Below are 18,056 nucleotides of genomic sequence, written 5' to 3'. Positions count from 1 at the left end.
TGCTAATATACTTCTTTTTCTTAAAGAAATGCTGCATTTCTTTGGTTGTCTCACCCTGTCACCAAAATATTCTTTGAACACTTTTCATGCTTGGCAGCTTTGCGATCTGATTTCTGCTCAACAAGAAACTGAAACAAGTTCTAGAGGGAGCAGTGAGGCTGCTGGCAGTTGGTCTCAGAATGAGTTTCTCTTGCCCCTAAATCTTGGAGAACTTAAATCTTTGAAAGCAAGGGGAGTTCCAGGTGAGTTTACACTACACCAGGGTGCCTGGCTACCAGAACAGAGGTACAGTTAAGTGATACACGCAGAAAAACAGACTTAGGGATAAGTGTTTCTAGGCTGTTTTCTGTCTAATCTGTCAACATACTGCAAGAGAAAACTGAAACTGATAACATTTAGTAACTTGGGAGGATACCTCTGTGTAGGTTTGTTGGTTTTTTTTCTTTTTTTTTGCAAATTAAAAATAGAACAATCATCAACTGGGCAAATTTGGTGAAGGTATACTTGGGGCATGTGGTGCTTCAAAGTGGTTTTTTAAATATTATTTCCACTTGCTATTTTTAACTTCACGGAAGACCTCGGTGAAGAACAGGGAATGTATTCTACTGCACCATCACGTGCTATCAGCTTTTCAACACATTTTTCAGTCGAAAGCATGGGACAGCAACACCTCCCCAGCTGCTGGCCCCTTTCTGAGTGATTGTGCGGGCCCAACTGCACTGGAGCAGGCAATGCCTCTCCAACCACAAACCGTCCCTTCTCCCAAAAGGTGCTTTCCCCCTAAACCCAAGAGAGATTGAGTAGGCCAGACACAAATGATACGATGTGGAAGAGTGTCATACTTCCTCTGGAGAAGCCTGAAATATTTTTGCAGCTGTAGTGGCCCCCATGGCTGCGGAATTGACACGGACACCTGGACTGAGGGAACCAATGACCCAAGTGCCAGAAAAGCTTTTGACATCCACGTTGTCCGTGTCCGGCTCCCAGCTTACTAACTGTGTGTTAAAAGAGTGTAGAGGAAAAGCTGTGTGAGATCCTATGAAGACGGCTTCTCTCTTTCCCACGTTAGAGGTACGAATGTGAGTGTAACAAACAGCCCCCTAATAGGAGTGGCAGGAGCTGGAGGGGGTGAGTGTCTCCCTTCTCGGGAGCATTGCTACAAGCAACGATGGTAAAAAGTTATCTCGTCAAATGACTCGCTGAAAATTCCTGTAATGCCTAGTATCTTTACACTGGGTTTACGCTTTAATCTCTTTATACTTTTAAGACGCTTATTTAGTTTCTAGAGCGATGCGGGGAGGACCGCTAAGCGCGCTACTGGTAATCACTTTTAGGTGGGATTTGTCTCATTTGCTTATGGAATGAGTTTGTTTCGGTTTGTATCAAGAATTCGAATGCATCGCTTACAAACGCTGCGGCGGCTGTGCCGATGCGGTGCCGGGGGAGCGCGGCCCCGCCGGGACGGGAGCGCTGCCGCGGGCGGGCAGCGCTTAATGGCCGCTTCCCTTTGAAAACCCGACCCGGTCGGGACAAAGTCCACCCTAAACCGCGGTCTCGGGCAATCCTACCCTCGCCCGGCCCCGCCCCGCCCCGGTGGCCGGGATGAGTGCGCGGGCGGGCGGGGGCGCGGTGCCCGCTGCCCGGCCGGGGGCAGGGGCCGGGGCCGGGGCGGGCCGCAGGGGGCCGGGCAGCCTCCCGGAGCGCCTCTCGGTTTCGTTTCGCCGCCGCGGTTGGGAAGTTTGAAGCGCGGCAGTGACACAGTGACACCTCACACACAACATACACCCCTGGCTTCACTGGGAGTTTCCCAGGACGGGACGCGCCAGGGCGGGCGGGCGAGCGCGGAGCTGACCCCGCGGAGCGGAGCGGAGCAGCTCCCCTCGCCCCGGTGAGCGGCGGGCGGAGCGGAGCGGGGCGGGGGAGCGCACGGAAGACGCCGTGCCCCGCCGTGCCCCGCGGCAGCGCTGCCTCGCCGGGCGGGCGGGAGACCTGGCGGGGCGCTGCCGGGCCGGGCGGAGGCAGGTTAGTGACCCCCGCCCCTCCTCCACCCGGGGCGGCGGGGGGGTTTCCTATTTTTTTTCTCTTTTTTTTTTTCCCCCTCTTTTCCCCTTTCCCCCCCTTCTCTCCTCGTTGCATAAATTATGCCAGGCGGGGCTGTGACGTCGCGGGGGCGGGGCGCGCGGCGGCGCTCGCCCCCGGGGAGGGGGCGGTGTCGGGGGCGCGCCTTGTGGCGGCGGAGGGAGGGAAGGAGGGAGGGAGGCGGCGGGGGCGGGCGGGCGCAGGGGGCGGCAGCCGCCTGGCTGGCTGGTGTCGCGCTCGGCTCGGCTCCGGCGGGCGCGCTCGCTCGCTCGGGAACTATCGGATTAAACTTGAATCGAGTGAAATTACACAAAGGAGCGAAGCGGAGCCGGCGGAGACCCCGAAACTACCCGAGACCCGCGCTGACCCTTCCTCTCCCTCCCCTCCCTTCCACCCCTCCTTCGCCCGCCCGCCCCGGTCAGGGATCCCCCTCCTCCCCTCTTAGCCCAGCCCCGGTGCGAGCGAGCAACTCCGTGCGTGTGTGTTGTGTGCGTGTGTGTGTGTGCGAGACCCGCACCCCACCTCGCCCCCCCCCGGCCGGCGGCACCAACTCCGGAGCGTGTCCCCTCCTCCTCCCCGGCCCTTCGGCGGAGGGCAGCGAGGGAGCGAGCGGGGGACACCGGTCCCCGACGGCCACGCACCGGTCCGGTGAGTGACCCCGCACCTCGCTGGGCGCGGAGGGAGGGAGGCTGGGCGGGCGGACGCTGGCCATGGAGCAGGGGACCCGCGGCAGGTCTCTGTCCCCGGCGGAGCGGAGCGGCGCGGGGGTGCTCGCTGCCGGCGGCGGTCGGGGGGGGGGGGTGGGGGATGCTGAGCCCTGCCGCGGCTCCGGGCGAGGCAGGGCGGGGGGGTGTGTGTGGGGTGTCTCAGCGGGGCACTTCCCCGGGTGTAAATGGCTTTTTGTTGTGCTGCGGCCGGCCGGCAGCCTGCCTCGCCTCGGGGGAGGGGAGGGCACTGGGGAAACAGAGCGCCGGCGCCCCTTCCCTTCTTCTCCCCCTTGTTCCCCCCCGCTCCTCTCCGCAAGTTTGGAGGGTGACTAAAAATCCGGGAAAAGTTGAGCGAAACTGCGCGGCAGGGGCGGCGGGGCCCAGCTTCGGCCGGGATGGCCGCGGGAGCGCTTCCCCCGCTGACCACGCTGACGGCTCCCGGCGGCCGCGGCGGCACAACAAGCGCTAACAAAGTGAGGGCGCTTCCCTGCCGCGCACGGCCCGGCCCGGCTCGGCCCGGCACCGCCCCGCTCCTCGCTCCGCGCCGGCACATGGGTCGCCGGGGCCGGGCCGCAGCGGGGGCACCCCCAGCAGAGGCCGGGCGGTGGGTGGCGGCGGGCGGCAGGAAGGCGGGCGGGGAGGGAGGAGGAGGAGGAGGGAGGCGGGAGCACGAGGTGCCGCTCCGGCCGCCGGTGCGCGCGGCGGGGGGATCGTCCTGCCCCGGCGGCACCGGGAGGGGGCAGGGGGCGGCCGGCGCTCCCCGGCGGCCGGAGAAGAAAGGGGAGCGGGGGAAGGAGGGAGGGGACGGGAAGGGAGAGCGCTACCCGAGGCAGCCGGAGCGGTGCCGGCGGACGTCGCATAATAGGGGCTTCACCCCGCCGGGCACCTTCGCTCCGCCGGCGCGGGGCCGGGGCGGGCAGGAGGCGCTGCCGCCCTCACCGCGCACATGGGGTCGGGGCCGGGGCGCTCCCCTCGCCGCGCTCCCCCCCGCCCCGTTCCGGGCCATTTTGAGGGTGAGCGGAAAAAGGTGATTTGAGGCCAGAGTGGTCAGGGCGCGGGGCGGGGGGGCGGCCGCGCTCGGTCCGCGGGGTGCGGGGGGAGCGGAGCGGGGCCGGCGGCGGGCGCTGCGTGCGGGGCGGCGGGGAGCGGGCAGCGCCTGTGCGTGTGCGCGGGTGTGTGTGAGAGAGAGCGGTGGCGGGGGGAGGGGGGCAGGGTTGTTAGTGAGTCTCAGGGAGAAGGCGCTGCAGGCAATGAGCAGCCATCATTACGTTGCCTTCATTTATCCCGGTAGCGCTAAATCAGGGGACGCGCTCCCACGCCGGGGGAGCCCCTCCGGGCGCGCCCCGTGCCGGCCTTCGCGGGTGGGTGTCCGGGGGGGGGAGTGGATCGGGGTGCCGGGAGAGGGGGTGGCCATTGGGCACGGGCTGGAAACGGAGCCGGTTTCCCCGGCTCCCCCCGACACCCCGCTCACGCCTGGGTTTAAAGTAGTTGTTTTTTAAACAGACAATGGACAAAAGGAAAGTAGCGATGGATGCCCGGGAGCTCTCTGTCCGCTGCGGGGCCGCGCGGCGCCGCGCAACTCTCCCGCACTTACCCACTTTCTGCCTTTGTTTTCGTTTGGGAAGGGGCTGAGCGTGCCTCCCCACTACAGAAAAGGGCGATTTTTTAATTTCCAAGAAGCTTTATTCTTTTCTTTTCTTTTTTTTTCCTCTTTTTTTTTTTTCCCCTCTTTTTTTATTTCCCCAACCAGTCGGGCTTCCTTCCGCGGGTGTTTGACTCTGGGAATATCCGAATAACCTTGGTGCGATAAGTTTGTTTCTGTGTCGATGTTCGTCTCGATTTTTACTCTCATCAAAGCAGATCGCGGGCTGTGTTTATCCTGGAAGATGGCTTTCGGGATAATGTGTTAGCCTTTTTTTTTTTTCCTTTTTTTTCCTCTTTTCCCTTTTTCTTTTCTCGTGGTATACGGGACTAGTGGAGATACAAACAAGCAAGTTGAACAAAAAATGTTTCTGTTCATTTCCTCACAGATCATCCATTCTAACGACGGCAAAAAAATCTTAATGACTATGACCTTAGCAGCATGGGTAGCTGATTTATCCCAATTATAAATCCCGTTAGTTTGCGGTAATGTGTGAGTATCAATATATAATTCATATTAAAAAGCATGATCCGTAATTTTTTTTTTTTTTTTTTTTGTGGTAGAAGTTGAAATCCGTTGTTTTCCAATGAGAGTGCTGCATCTGTCGCTTGGAGTGTTTTTGTCTCGCTGTTGCACAACAGAGGCTCTCTAGTCTTTAACCTAAAATGGCAGCTTTAATTTGACTGGGGCCCATTCATTGACAATGATAATAAAAAGGCTGAAAGCTAAATGTAGCTGGATGCTTGGGGCACGTTTGCAGAACACTCTCCTCTCCATTGCTGGGCGCTGCTAAGAGAGGAACTTAGAAGCTCTCTAGTTTCTATCGTGAAAGTTTCCAATACTTTTTTGTTTCCTCATTAAAAAAAGGAAAAAGAAAAAATTGCATTGCTCAGCATAAACCACATTTTAGACGTCCGGGTTGCTGACAAACTTACCGGTAAGGGGATAGTTAGACAGAGCTCCTTCCAAGAGGGCTGCATGTATAACAACAGCGCAGAAATTCTAGTAATGCCTTTTAAAATAAGATGCAGTCCGGGGGAATATTAACCATTTGTTTCTGAGGTTTGTAACAGGTGATTAGAACAATTACATTTCATATATTTTCCTATCTCCAGCTACTAAAAGCAAGGAGTATTGCTTGTTTCTTCTTGTTTGGTGTTGTAAATGTTCTCAGGGTTTCACGGAGATCCTTTTGATAATGTGCTATTTTCCTCTAGGATAAAACCACAACTGCTTGGAAGAAGTGATTGTTTTTGCTGAGAGACATAAGTTGAAGTCTGAAACAGTTTTACAAAACAAAATTTTCCCCACTAAAGCACTGGAAAATGCCATAGATTGACACATCCCCTTGTCTTGCCTTTCTTTTAACCTGAACTGCTTATTTTCAGTCTCTTTTGAACTTGTTTTTTTAGTAAGAAATTTATAAAGATCATTATTAAAGCTGTCGCACAGGCTCTTAGAAGAGCATTAAATGCTTGTGATTGCATGTTTAACTGAATTAGTGATTCACTGATACTAATTGGATAATTGTATTTGACCAAATATCTTACTAAATATTTAACAATGTAATGATATTTCTGTTATTACTTGTAAATCCTGGCTAAGTTATTTAAACAGTGGAAAAAACCTCATATTTGAAACCTCAAATGATTCTATTGCCTCTTCGGTAATGAAGGAAAGTTTTGATCATAGGCAAGGATCACGCCGTCCTTTTAGGAAAATAACAGGGTTTAAGGAATATCAGTAAAAATGAAGTATAGCAGAATAGTCTCTGCTGCAATCAGAACTCTGTACAGCGGTGGGAGATTTGAGTTATGACCAAATTTTTTTATTATGTGGTTAATGTAGAAACCTGAAGCCTTGGGTCAAAAGAACAGTGTAAAGGCTTCCCGATCTGTGTAGAGGGGTCAGTTAACCTGAGTGTAGCTTTTTTTTCACACAAGTTATTTGCTGTTTTGAACTGAAAAGATTTTGATGAATGTTCACCGTATTTGCCGTTAACGCTCAAATAATATTAGGAGTTTTATAAGATGTAAAATGAGTTATTTGCAAGTCAAGGTGAAACAGGCCCATGGTGAAGCTGCAAGCAGTGTGCTGAAGAAGGGGATGGTCTGCTTGGTCCAGGCTTGGCATGGGTGGGTGGGTATTGTGGTTGGCAGGCCTGTGCTGCCCTGGCAGGTCTGTGCCCCATGGATGGCAGCTGTGCAGGCAGGACATGGCCTAGGCCCTTCACTGGAGGAGAACCTGCAGCAAAAGGATACAGCAAAACCTTAAGAAACAAACAAAGCCAGCCCAGGTGTGATTTTCTGTAAAGGCCTCAGTGATAGGGACTTCTCAGGTTTTCCAAGACTGCTGAAGTGTGGCAGTGAGGCTCTGTGGTTTGCCATATTCATGGCATCCTATAACAGGTGGCTGTTTGGGGTTTTGTTTGTAGCATATGGCATGATAGGTAAAGGTTGTTAAAGGTGGGAGGAGGAGGAAAAAGTAACCAGAAAGAAAGAGGGTGGAAATAAACATGTGTTTCCTTGAATCCTGCACCTTGCCTCTACCCTTTATTTCCCACTCATTTTTACATTAATTTGCAGAGGGAAGGCCTTTAGAACCTGATGGTCAGTGTTTGCTCTTGTGAATCTGGTGTTATTCAGAGAAATTTGTCTGACTAGCAAGGATACAGGCAGCCGTGTGACAAGAGATACAGACAAGCCGTGTGTATCTGACCGTCTTCCTTCCCCCAGTTCCCTTAAATCCTGACTTCCAAACCCTTATGTATTTGCTGTGAACAAATCACTAACTGCTCAGATTTATGAGCTGGTTAACTGATGCCCATAAGTAACATGGGTGATACTTTTATGTTACTTTAATATTCCCTGTATACATGAGAAAATGGCAAATTTTAGTAAATAATTAAACTGTCTTTCTGACAAATGAGTCTTTTGTGTGTAGGTAAGGCTTTGGATTTCACTTTTCCAACAGAAAAGTTATTGTATTAATTTACTGCATCAATTTAGCTTCATCATTAAGACAGACATCAAATCCATCGTTTCTCATACTTTGTGTTTCCATGAATAGCTTGTTTGTACAAATACAAACCACTGGATTTTAATGGAAGAAAGTGTCAAATATTGTCTACGTTGTAGCAGTGATAAAAAGGCAAAGGGAAACTCCAACTACAATTTATTTTTTACAACTGTTTCAGAGGAGAGAGTGAGGTGCAATATGCAGAAACATCCCATGTTTGTATTAGGGTTCTGACAAAATACTGAAACCTGATGGAAGAGTTTTTCTCCTGATTTTTTTCTGCCTGCACAATCAAACTGTAACTTGCAGTGTTTCGTATCTTACCCAAGATCAGCAGTCATGGAAATACCACATTGTAGTTCCACATTAAAATTCTTCCTTGGAAAACTCCTTGGTTGGAAGGCATGATGCAAAAAATAAAAAGGAGGCTGTGACCTAAAGAACATGCTCCAAGAGCCCAAATATGACAACAAAGCTCTTAAGGGTATTCTTAAGTATACAAAAGCTGATTAGCTCTTAGCTTCCAACATTTTCAAAGATGTAAACATGCACCTAGAAGAAGCCAAGCCAAAACTAAAGATCTTCATGCTGCCAGTTGGGTTCTCTAGATGCTGCTCAGGAGCAGTTTCTAAACGTCCTGGTTATTTTGCTGCCGTTACACTACATGGATTCTCCTTAAAAAGAGGGGGGGGAAAGGAAAGCATAGATATAACTTAATTTAAACATTTTCTTTTAAAAGTTGTAATTCAATAAAAGTGCTAATTATCAAATAAGATACTGTATTAGTAGAGCTTGTAACACGTTATTTTGAAAGCTTATTGGCATATGGGAACTAACCAGAAGCCCTTGCTGGCATGATGTAGGGCTTGCTTTGCTTTGTAGTGACCTATATAGCTATTTTGGGTGTGGTTTTGCTTGGCTTTCGTGGGAGCTGAGTCCAACCTTCCTCTGACATAGACAGTTGCTGTGATGAGAGGGCCTTGAGGGGAATGGTGGGGAATAAATAACTTTGGGAATCAATTGTCTGGAAAAAGTCATTGCAGCCAAAATGTTTGCTGTCTTCCTAATGGTTCTGAGGGGAAGATAAAATTCAACATATATGGCCCTGGTTCTAGAGGTTATTCATAGTTCAGGTCTCATTTAAATATGGGCTGGTAATTGTGGTGAGCAGCGCAGCAACTTACCTGCCTGTGATTAGCTGGCATGTGGAGAATTCAATGCTGGCTAGTTTTGGAAGCACTTTATTTTAATGTCTTTGAGCCACTTTTTAAGCTATTCAGTTGAGCTTTCTGTTTACTGCTAGAACTTCAACAGGTAGCTGGCTTTAAAATTTTTTCTTTGTGATTTTTGAAAGAAATTGACCACCCTACAGTTTATTTTGATTGCCGTCTACAAAATAGGCATAACTTCTTAAAACATTTTGTGGAAGTGTACATCAGATGTACAAAATATGATTTCTTTTGTGCAGCAAAGCCAGTCCTGCTCTAAAAACTAAACCTTTTATTTTTCTTTCCTGCCTGCTCCCCCCCCTCCAGCTTTCCTATAGATTTTTTTTTCCTCTTTAGATTGTGCCTTTCCTGTTGAGTTTTTAATCTTCTTTCCAATTCATATTGCTCTCTGTTTGGTTAGCAGAGTTTTCTTGCCAGCCTGAGATAATTAGGATATGTTACAAAATAAACATGCGTTTCAACTCCTAATAATGCTGCTTTCTACCCAAAGCATGGAGGATGCTTTTGTTGATGTGGGAAAAGCTGGCTGGCTGGCTGCACCAAAGCCTGATGAAGTCTCGCATTAGACTGGATGCTGTCCTGGCAAGGAGATGGTCAGCAGTGGAGAACCAGAGCAGAGGGCTACTGCAGCCTGCCGACAGCTTTCCAAAAGTTCTTCATGACCTCTTGAATAGGAAAGGCCTCTCGTTTCAGGTTTTGTTTTTGTGACAATGACATTATCCCATCTTTTAACAATTAAGACACGTAGCTGTAATGGTTTCTCTTGCTATGTGCACCGAGCAGTTGTGCGTGGGGAGGGTCAAATCCCATGACAGCTTTGAAATGGACATAGCCACTGTGGGCTATCCCTTGCCAAACAGAAATTTGGGATATGAGGAGGAGCTCCTGGGGGGATTGTGATGTTTCTGAAGGGAATAGGGACGCTTTGGAGACCAACAATTATGTGACCACTAGTACAGCAGATCAGAACATGGAGCAAGTCCAAGGAAGATTTTCATAAAGGCACTTTTGCCCTCGACCTTAAAAAAGGAAGCCTGTGGATTTATTTACAGGGTAAACAGGATTTGTTAAATGGGTAGTCTTTAGGTGCGAAAGAGTACTAGTTATTCTTTGAGAGAGAATTCAGGGGAAAATTAACTAAAACTGAACTGAGAGCTGGGATTTTAGAAGTTTAGACATCAGTAATAGGACAAAACAAGGAGAAAGTCTTCATAGAAAGCATTGAGGTAGTGCTGTTCTGGGAGAAATGTAAAACAACTCTTACATAACAGAAACTGAGAAATTCAGTTCATGTCTTTGGTATTAACTTGGGTGAGCTAATAAGTGGGAAGTCCGAGTTGATGACAGCTTACAAGAAAACATTCTTTGCTTCAAAGAAGATCCATCAATGTAGCTGTTGAGATTGAAGTCCAAAGCTGAAATGCTACTTGGTGAATTATCTTGCAGGAAAGTGTGTGGCAGTCTGTACTGTAGAGAATAGCAGTTTAGCATTTCTTCAAGTTGAAGATCAGCAGCCAAAAAGGTGATACAACTGACTTCATTTCTAATGCTTGATAGGAGGAGGGTAATGTTGAGGCTAACAGATGTTCAAAAATCACTCTGATAAGGCTGAGATAAAACTGCACGTAGGTGAGAGACTGGTAAATTTCAAAGATGCATCTTAATTAGTCATTTAGGGTATATCAAATGCTTTTACAATCTTACCTCTTCCTGGACAGGAGAGATTATCTGAAGTCCAGAAATCAAGTATCTTGCTGCTTGTAGTTCTGTATTTGAATGTGCATTGTTTGGTCATGTGGGGTAAGACATACCTAAACAACCAGAACTTCAGTTATTGGTTTGAAATAAGATATAAGAATGTGATTTTATTTCTTTTTTTGTCTCAACTGTCTGGCATATATTTAGGCAAGTCCTGTGGCTTTTTGAGAATGTGCTCTGGTTTGCGCTGCTTTTGGAGTGGAGTAGCTGCTTATTGGATTTGGTGATTTATTGCAAGGCAAAAAGCAGGCAGGTTGTCATCTCCGGTTCTTGGTTTGAGAGGTACAGGGACTATGTTTCAGGCAGGCTTCACAGGGTGATGTAGTTGTGTGAGGATGGCTTAAAGGAAGGCCCTCTGACATAGTAGCCATAGCCTGTGTGAGTTCAGAGATTCCTTTAAACTCTGATGAGGGGACTCTAAGTAAGTGTAATTCTTGCCTCGAGTTGTTTTAACCGTGAAGAATTAAACTGAGAGTTTATAGTGAGCAATTTAATATCTCTCTTGATTTAGGAAGGAATCATTCAGAAAGTGAGTTAAATAGGGGTTTCTGGACTGCCTCAGGTTGTAAGTCTGGGAGAGACCTGCTAAGTAATTCAGTTTATTTATCAGTACCGCTGCGAGATGTCTGCTGTGCTTTGCATTCAGTCGGCTCTGTAAGTGGGGTACAGCCTCACTCATCCTTACTTTAATCATCATTCTTTCATTGGTAGGGAAGTGAATAAGCAGGCTTCAGCTTCACTTCCCCCCTCTTTCTGTCTTGATCTCTGCAAAGGTACATTGTCATTTTTGTTTGGTTTTTTTTTTGTACAGAAGTAAGTGAAGGCAGTTACATGTGGTCCTTTAATTCTATTGTAACCTTCACAGAGGTTACTGAAAAAACCCCGCCTCAGTTTCACCTGCATTTCTCCTTTCCTTCAGTTCTGCAGTACTCCCCAGCCCATGCCGCCTTCCCTCACAGGAGTGACTCTTAGTGAATGCACTTGGGTGTGTTAAACAGGATTTGAACCTTGTGGCAGCCATGCAGAAGGAAAGGGTTGTTTCATGGAAATGGCATGGCTCTTGGAAGAATTAACTTCTTACAGGCACTGCTAGAACAGAAACATGTTTTACTGCTTGGGTGCAATAATTGTAGTAGGTAGTAATCTTAGAAGTCAAGATGTTGCACTGAAAAAAGAAAAATGGAAGGGGGGGGTGTCTGTGTGACTTTTCACTTACCATGGTTAGAATTAGGGAAATGCTGTGGTTAAGGTGACTGAGTTCTTGAATGGTGAGTTCTCAAGGAAGAAAGTTAATGCCTCAGATGCCTTGGCTGCCCCCTGCCCAAACCATGACTACTTGATTTTGGGGGGGCTAAAAAAGAAAACCATGGCTACAGAAAAGATGGCAGGTGAAAGGAATTGCTTCCATTGCTCTTCTGATAAGAAATTTCTGTAACACAGATTAATCTTCTTGATATATTTCTCTTCTTCTTTCTTTGCCTCCTCTCCTAAAAGAAAGGAAACCAGAATGCCTGACTTTCTGCCTGCCTCTCTGGATGAAGGATGGATGACCTTTGGTTTGTCAGTGGTTCATGTGTGATTTCCCTGCTGAGATTGTCACATGACCAGTGGCACAACTGGACTGTGCAGTATGGGGCTGGTTGGGCAATGCGAATTTTTGTCGTGTGAAGAACTGGACTAGGAGGGGCTCTTGGAGGTGGATGTTAGTGTCAGCTGGGATGCAGGCTGTGTGCCTGATTTTATCCCTGGTGGGGCTTCTGGGATCTGCTGCTGTCTTCCTCTCTGTGCCTCTGTGTCTCTGTCACATGGAGATTCGTGGTGTTCTCTGTGGCTGCCCAACATTAAGATTTTTGGTAGGAAGCTGGTAGGATCAGGAAGGCTGAAAACTCTTTCTCTAATTTGAGGTGTGATGATGGTAGTGTTTTGGGGCACGGTGCTTCTTCTCTTCAGTGCATATTGAAAGGAGCTGTTTCTCTTTCGAGGTGCCTCCAGGTAGGCAGTGGACTTTGAATAGCAAGGTAAGGGACTCCAGTAACTGAGCTGTCCCATGTGCTGCTGTCATTAATTCAATTTGGCCATGGGAGTGATACATTTGATATATGTTGACTTCTTGTTTCTCTAGCGAAATGGTGCATCCACAGCAGGCAGTCCACCACATAAGGAGGCAGATTGATCCATGAAGAGAAATCTCTGGGCAGAAAACCTGGTAACTAGGCATCTACAGCACCTGTTGGCTCAACTGTCTCCATCCAGGTTCTTTCTCCTAGGCACATCAGCCATCCTCTAATAGCTTCACTTTGGAAACTGGTGACAACTTCTAGAAAAGGCAAAGTTCTTGCTGTATTTTGCTTCTCAGAAACACTTGTTTCTCCATCATAATGCTTATTGAGATTGGTGGTCATGTTCCCAAGGCTTTTTTTATTAAAAACCCACCAGCAAACAAAACCAACATAAAACTAGGGTGAAATATGCCAAGCTTTCTTTACCTTCCTCTTCCAATTGTTATCCTTATCTTGATACTACATTTGTAAGAACTTTTTATTTCCTTCTGATGGAGTGTAATACTTAAATCTGTGGAAGAATACATACCATGTATTCTTATACAATAAGTTTTTTGTAGCCCTAAAGATAGCTGGAAGCTGTTGAATGTCATCTTATGGTCCATCTAATCATTTGTAAGTCAGAGTACGGTTTAAGAAATGTAGTGAGCTAATTTAACCAGACCTTGTTCTGAAAGGAGAAGTCTCCTCTCTGCCTTTGTCCTCCTGCACCCTTCTTCACAACCACATGGCTCTGCTACTTTCTTTTGGCAGCAGTGCTTGTCAGGTCCTTCTGTGAGCCACTTTAGTTTACCAAAATGGCAGAAAAATAACTCTGTAAAATGGAGAGCATTTTGCTGTTGTAATGAATCAAACTGGCTCATAAAAGGATCTGATGAACACCAGAGCTGGTACTTAGGACGAGGGGGGCCGCTGGCTTGGAGAGCAGCAAGCGCTTTTCATCTTTTCATTTTGGTGGCAGTGAGCAAGTGGATTGGATCAGTTGCCTGGGAACCTTCATGGGAGAAAGAGAAATGGAGTAATCATCTGTGAAGCAAAGGACACCAAAAGAAAAATGTGCTGGCCTGGGTTCAAATTGATATTAAAATTTGTTTATTCTGGTGGTGCTATGGATTGCATGCTATAAACAATTTGTTAGAATTAATAAGCTACTGCCCAGAAATGAGTTTTCTTCTTGAGGTAGGAGAACAAAAGCCTTAAAGATTTACTAATGTATAAATACCTTGTCTGCTATTTCAAATGTGAAGTATTTAATCTTTGAAACAACTTATTCACAAGTGTTTTGTGGTTTGTTTGTTGTTTGGTTTTTCTTTTTTTTTTGGCAACTTTGAAGTTCTCTGTTAGGTTTATCAACCTTCTGAGTCAATTTGTATGCCTCAAATTTTATCAAGTCAGTGTTGTTTCAATGTCATTAAGTTTCATCAGTCAGTAATTCAGTGGATTCCCTTATTCAGAGTTTTATCCCAAGTATTTACCTTATTCCTCCTGGTTTGAGATGGAATAAAAGTTTGGTAATAGTAGGTGGCTGAGACTGTTACTTTCTGTCATAGTCTAAAGCTTTCTGATAATGAAATTAATGCACTCCTACTTGTTAAAATTGGTGAAAAAAGTACATTGCAAGTCACTCCTGTAGTACCGTCTTTTGCTACTCTCCAGAGAGAAAAATGGACAGTTGATACTGTGTAGCTCAGTAGAGGAATGAACACCTTACAAAAAATCAGGGATCCTGACTGCAGCTTCTGCTCAATCCACCTGCCAGCTTGAGGTGACTCAGTGTACCAGAAATGTGGCATGAGAAGCTGCTAGCTTTCTGAATAGCCTTGGCTATTTTGTCAAGTTATTTGTGTAAATTGCCTGCAGTGTGACAGAAGGGGGATTCTTAGCAGGTGGAAGAGTGGAAGGAAGCTCATGCTTTCCCTCCTGTTTTTCTCAAGATTTGGGCAATTCTATATGCCTTAATGGAAGGTAAACACTTGTCATAGTTATAAAAAACCCAAACTCCCATGTAGTGCACTGTCTAGATTCCTTTCTTTGGGTTTTACATCTAAAAAATTCCCTTTCAAGAGCTACAGGGGATGGTGGGAGCAGCAGGATAGGGGACTTACAAATTCTATCTTAAGGACATTGTAAGCTGCTTTTGGTGAAAACTCTGAGGAGTGGTGGCCCTCACTAGCACTGTGTGTGTTCAGGATGAATATTGTGGTTACTAAAAGCAGCTTGTTTACATTAGGAATTGTATGTGCTAGCTCTAATGGGCTTTAGGAAGCCCAAAGCGCAGCTGTAAAACATCTGTCTCAGGGACCAGATCTTATCTGTCTGGTGAGCTGTTGTCCTGCATTTCATATTCAGATTTAGAAGAGAAATAAAACTTTTTTTTTTTTTTATTAGAGAAGTTCTTCGCCATCCTGCTTGAAGACTGGATTGCACTTGAACAGCTATCATGCTGTTGTCTTGAATACAGAACTTAAAATAGTGACTCCGTATTAACTTAACTCCACTTCCTCTTTAATCCGATCATCTTGCTTGCTATATGACCTTATAACACCTTAATTTAAAGGCTGCTTATTCCAGTGGATTAAATTTGGAGGTGTCTGGTGTGGTGGGCATTGCTACAGGAAGGGCTTAAGAGGAACTTAAGTGTTGCTTCAAAAAAAAAAAAAGGCATTTGGAATACAAGCAGGAAGGGTATTTTCCCACTTTGGGATGGTTACTGTTGCTGGACAAGGCTATGGACAAGGCTTGCTGTGAAAGGGCAGGAGGAGTTCTGAGCACATAGTTCCGCTGTACCGTAAGGAAAAGTACATTCGTTTCCAGTGTGTAAGTTTGACACTTCTTGTCTCAATTGCACGTGGAAGTGATAGAAGGCAAAATATCTGTTTAGTTTAGGCAGCTCCAAGTGTCTGGATAGTTTTTCTTCAAGGCTAGTGACCTGAGCAGGTGTTTGGAAGCCAGGATCCTAAGTGCTACTCCAAACTGGTGTACCAGGTTCATAGTGAGGTATTTTGTGGTCCACCATATTGGGATGTGTAATAGTTGCTGATTACCCAGCAGCACTCATCAGATGATCTCGGTTCTTTACCAAGTGTTAATTTTGCCTTGCTACTGCTCTTGTGAAGTAGATAAATGCGCTCCTTAAAAGGGGAGTTGGTCTGACATTTAGCACTTAAAAAAAAATCTGTTTTAAGTGTGTTTACAGTCTGTGTCCAAGTAGACTGCGATTTTTCAGAATTTACATCTTCTTCCTTTAAATATTTTTCTCAGGAGTAAATTCTAAACAATTGTATTTTTTGTATTGAGTTTAGGGACTATAAGCTTCCCTCTTGTCCCATACAGTTTCCTTAACAAACTCTGCCAAATAGTCTGCAATTATATGTTGAGTTTAGGTTTGGGAGTAGAAAGAGTTCAGAGAAGATACTTTGTATTCTGTGCTAGGTTATTAGCCATTTTGACTTGCACTTTCTGTCAGATTATTTTTCCATCTCAAGTCAAGTTTTTAACCTGACTAGACTAAACTACAGCCAAACAGTCTCTTTGAAAACTGCATGTTTCCAAGCAAGGGTATGTAATTTCTTTGTTGGGTGTGATCTGGGTGTTACGGTGAGTTTTACTGTACCTATGATTGTTATGAGTCCTTGAAAATAAACCAGTGGCTTGTGCTGCCTTCTCTTTGACAGAGGTTTACCAGAAGACCTGCTCTGCACTGGGAATATGCTGCTGCCTTCAAGCTTGGGCTGTGCTTGGCATTCAGTGGCAGCAGCACCTTTCTTGGGTTGGAGGAAGCAGGGCTGGGAGATGCTTACAACAGCAATTGCCGTGCCTTCTGTATTTGTTAAGGGAAAGATCTGTACCCTAATTTAGAAGATGGGCATGGTCCCCACTTTATGGACCATGGGTTTGTTTTCAGCAGCTAAGACGTTGCACAATGACTTGTGGATTGGAGCCGAGGATTGAATTCAGTCTTCCAGTAATTCCTTTAAGTGCTTAACCTAAATATGTTGTAGTTATTTTAAGTACCTTTTTATAACAGTAATAAAGCTCCAGGCCAGTGCTTTGAGCTGATACTATCTTTTACATATGCTGTTTAAATCAAAAGTGTGAATATTTTAATTTTTTCATCACTTAGTGTTGTTTTTAAGTCTTTTTCCTTCAAACATGAAAAAATGTTTTTAGTGCAAGCTCAATATTCCTAAAATGTCAATGTATAACACAACTTTGTTTTGAGTTATTAAAAATCCACTTTTTTGAGTTACAAAAAGTGAACTTAACCACTGCAGGTGCTGAGTAGCATGCAGAGAAGTACTGCTTGTGCTGCAGTATTTAGTATTGTCAGTATTTTTGTTGCCTTTTTTTTTTCCACTCTTTAAGGGGTTAAAACCAGATCGTAAACTCTTCTCTGAATTTTCTGTTGTTGGAATAGCGTAATTTTTATATAGGACTGGTAGAATTTCAGTAGACTCTGATACAGTTTTGGGTGTCCTTGTCTGTCTCATGCTGTGATCCTCTAGAATGTTGTAATCTCACTTGTATTCTTGAAGTATTGGTAACGTGGACTAAAATACAGCATCTTCATGAAAGGAGGGTGAAATGATATACTGGAAATTGTGTCTTAGTGAAGTAGCATAGTTGTCAAGAGCTATTAAAACCATGTTGTGAATATCACCTTGCTTTTTTAGTACCAGAGGTCTGTCATCCAAAATCCTGTTTCACAGTGACCAGGGTGGAGGCTATCCAGAAACAGAGCAAGCCCCCCCTTAGCCTCTACAACTCTGCAGCTCAGAATTGTCTCAGAAAAAATGATAGGTAATGCTTAATGAATTTTTCTTGCATGAATTCATCTAGTCTTCTCTTGGTCTGTGTAAACTCTTGGCTTCCATTGAGACCATGGCAATGAGTTCTGCAGCTTAAGTACACATCGTATGAAGAACTGCTTCCTTTTGTTTGTTTTATTTTGAACCTACCACCTGCTAGTTTTGTTTGATGTTCTCTAGTTTCCTTGTTAAAAGAGAACAATGGTTCACTACTTACCTGTTCCATGCAGCTCCTGATTTCGTAGGCTCTTTTATTCTCTCCCTGGTTGTCCCTTCTTGCTGGAGATTTTGAAGGGTCTTCAAATGCCCTCTCTGGGCTGTCAATTTTAATTCTGAAGTGGAGGTGAGCAGAGCAAATACTAGCACTGCAGCAAGACAGAGATACCTCACAGACTTGCGTATCTCATCTTGTACAATTCTGTGGGTTTTTTTTCCCTTCTCTTTTTTTCTTAAATATGCCTAGTATTCTGTTTACTCTTCTGACAAATCTTGTTTTCCTAGATCTATTTATTCTGACTCCCAAATCTCTTTATTGATGATGATCATGTGAGAGCTCAGTAAAATGTATATAAAACAGTCAAATTGTATTTCCTCAGATGCACTGTCTTCTATTTACCTACACTAAATCTCATCTGCACTTTATTACACCTTCACTGGGTATGATGCTGCTTCCTGCATAGTGGATTTTAAGTTTTAGCAAAATGAACTTGCTAATATTATCAGCAAGCTCACTTCAAGCTTCACCATCTGTTTCT

General features: G+C 45.9%; 1 protein-coding gene across 8 annotated transcripts in view; it reads left to right on the top strand.

Moving 5' to 3' along the window:
* The first annotated feature begins 1,921 nt into the window (after nt 1-1,921).
* Nucleotides 1,922-18,056, top strand: part of CHD7 (chromodomain helicase DNA binding protein 7) — a 130,621-nt gene continuing 114,486 nt past the window's right edge. For 3 of the 8 annotated variants that reach the window (XM_064652304.1, XM_064652313.1, XM_064652268.1), the window contains exons 1-2: nt 2,279-2,727; nt 4,817-4,920. The gene's annotated coding sequence lies outside the window, so the exon portion shown is untranslated. Of the gene's footprint in view, nt 2,023-2,255; nt 2,728-3,652; nt 3,814-4,816; nt 4,921-18,056 lie in introns of those variants that run through there. The other 5 variants (XM_064652238.1, XM_064652248.1, XM_064652296.1 and 2 more) reach the window with 5 other exon arrangements.

Source organism: Pseudopipra pipra, chromosome 1 (genome assembly GCF_036250125.1).
Source record: "Pseudopipra pipra isolate bDixPip1 chromosome 1, bDixPip1.hap1, whole genome shotgun sequence".
Taxonomy (NCBI): domain Eukaryota; kingdom Metazoa; phylum Chordata; class Aves; order Passeriformes; family Pipridae; genus Pseudopipra; species Pseudopipra pipra.
The sequence above is the reverse complement of the archived record's forward strand: the minus strand, read 5'-3'. Positions and strand labels throughout refer to the sequence as shown.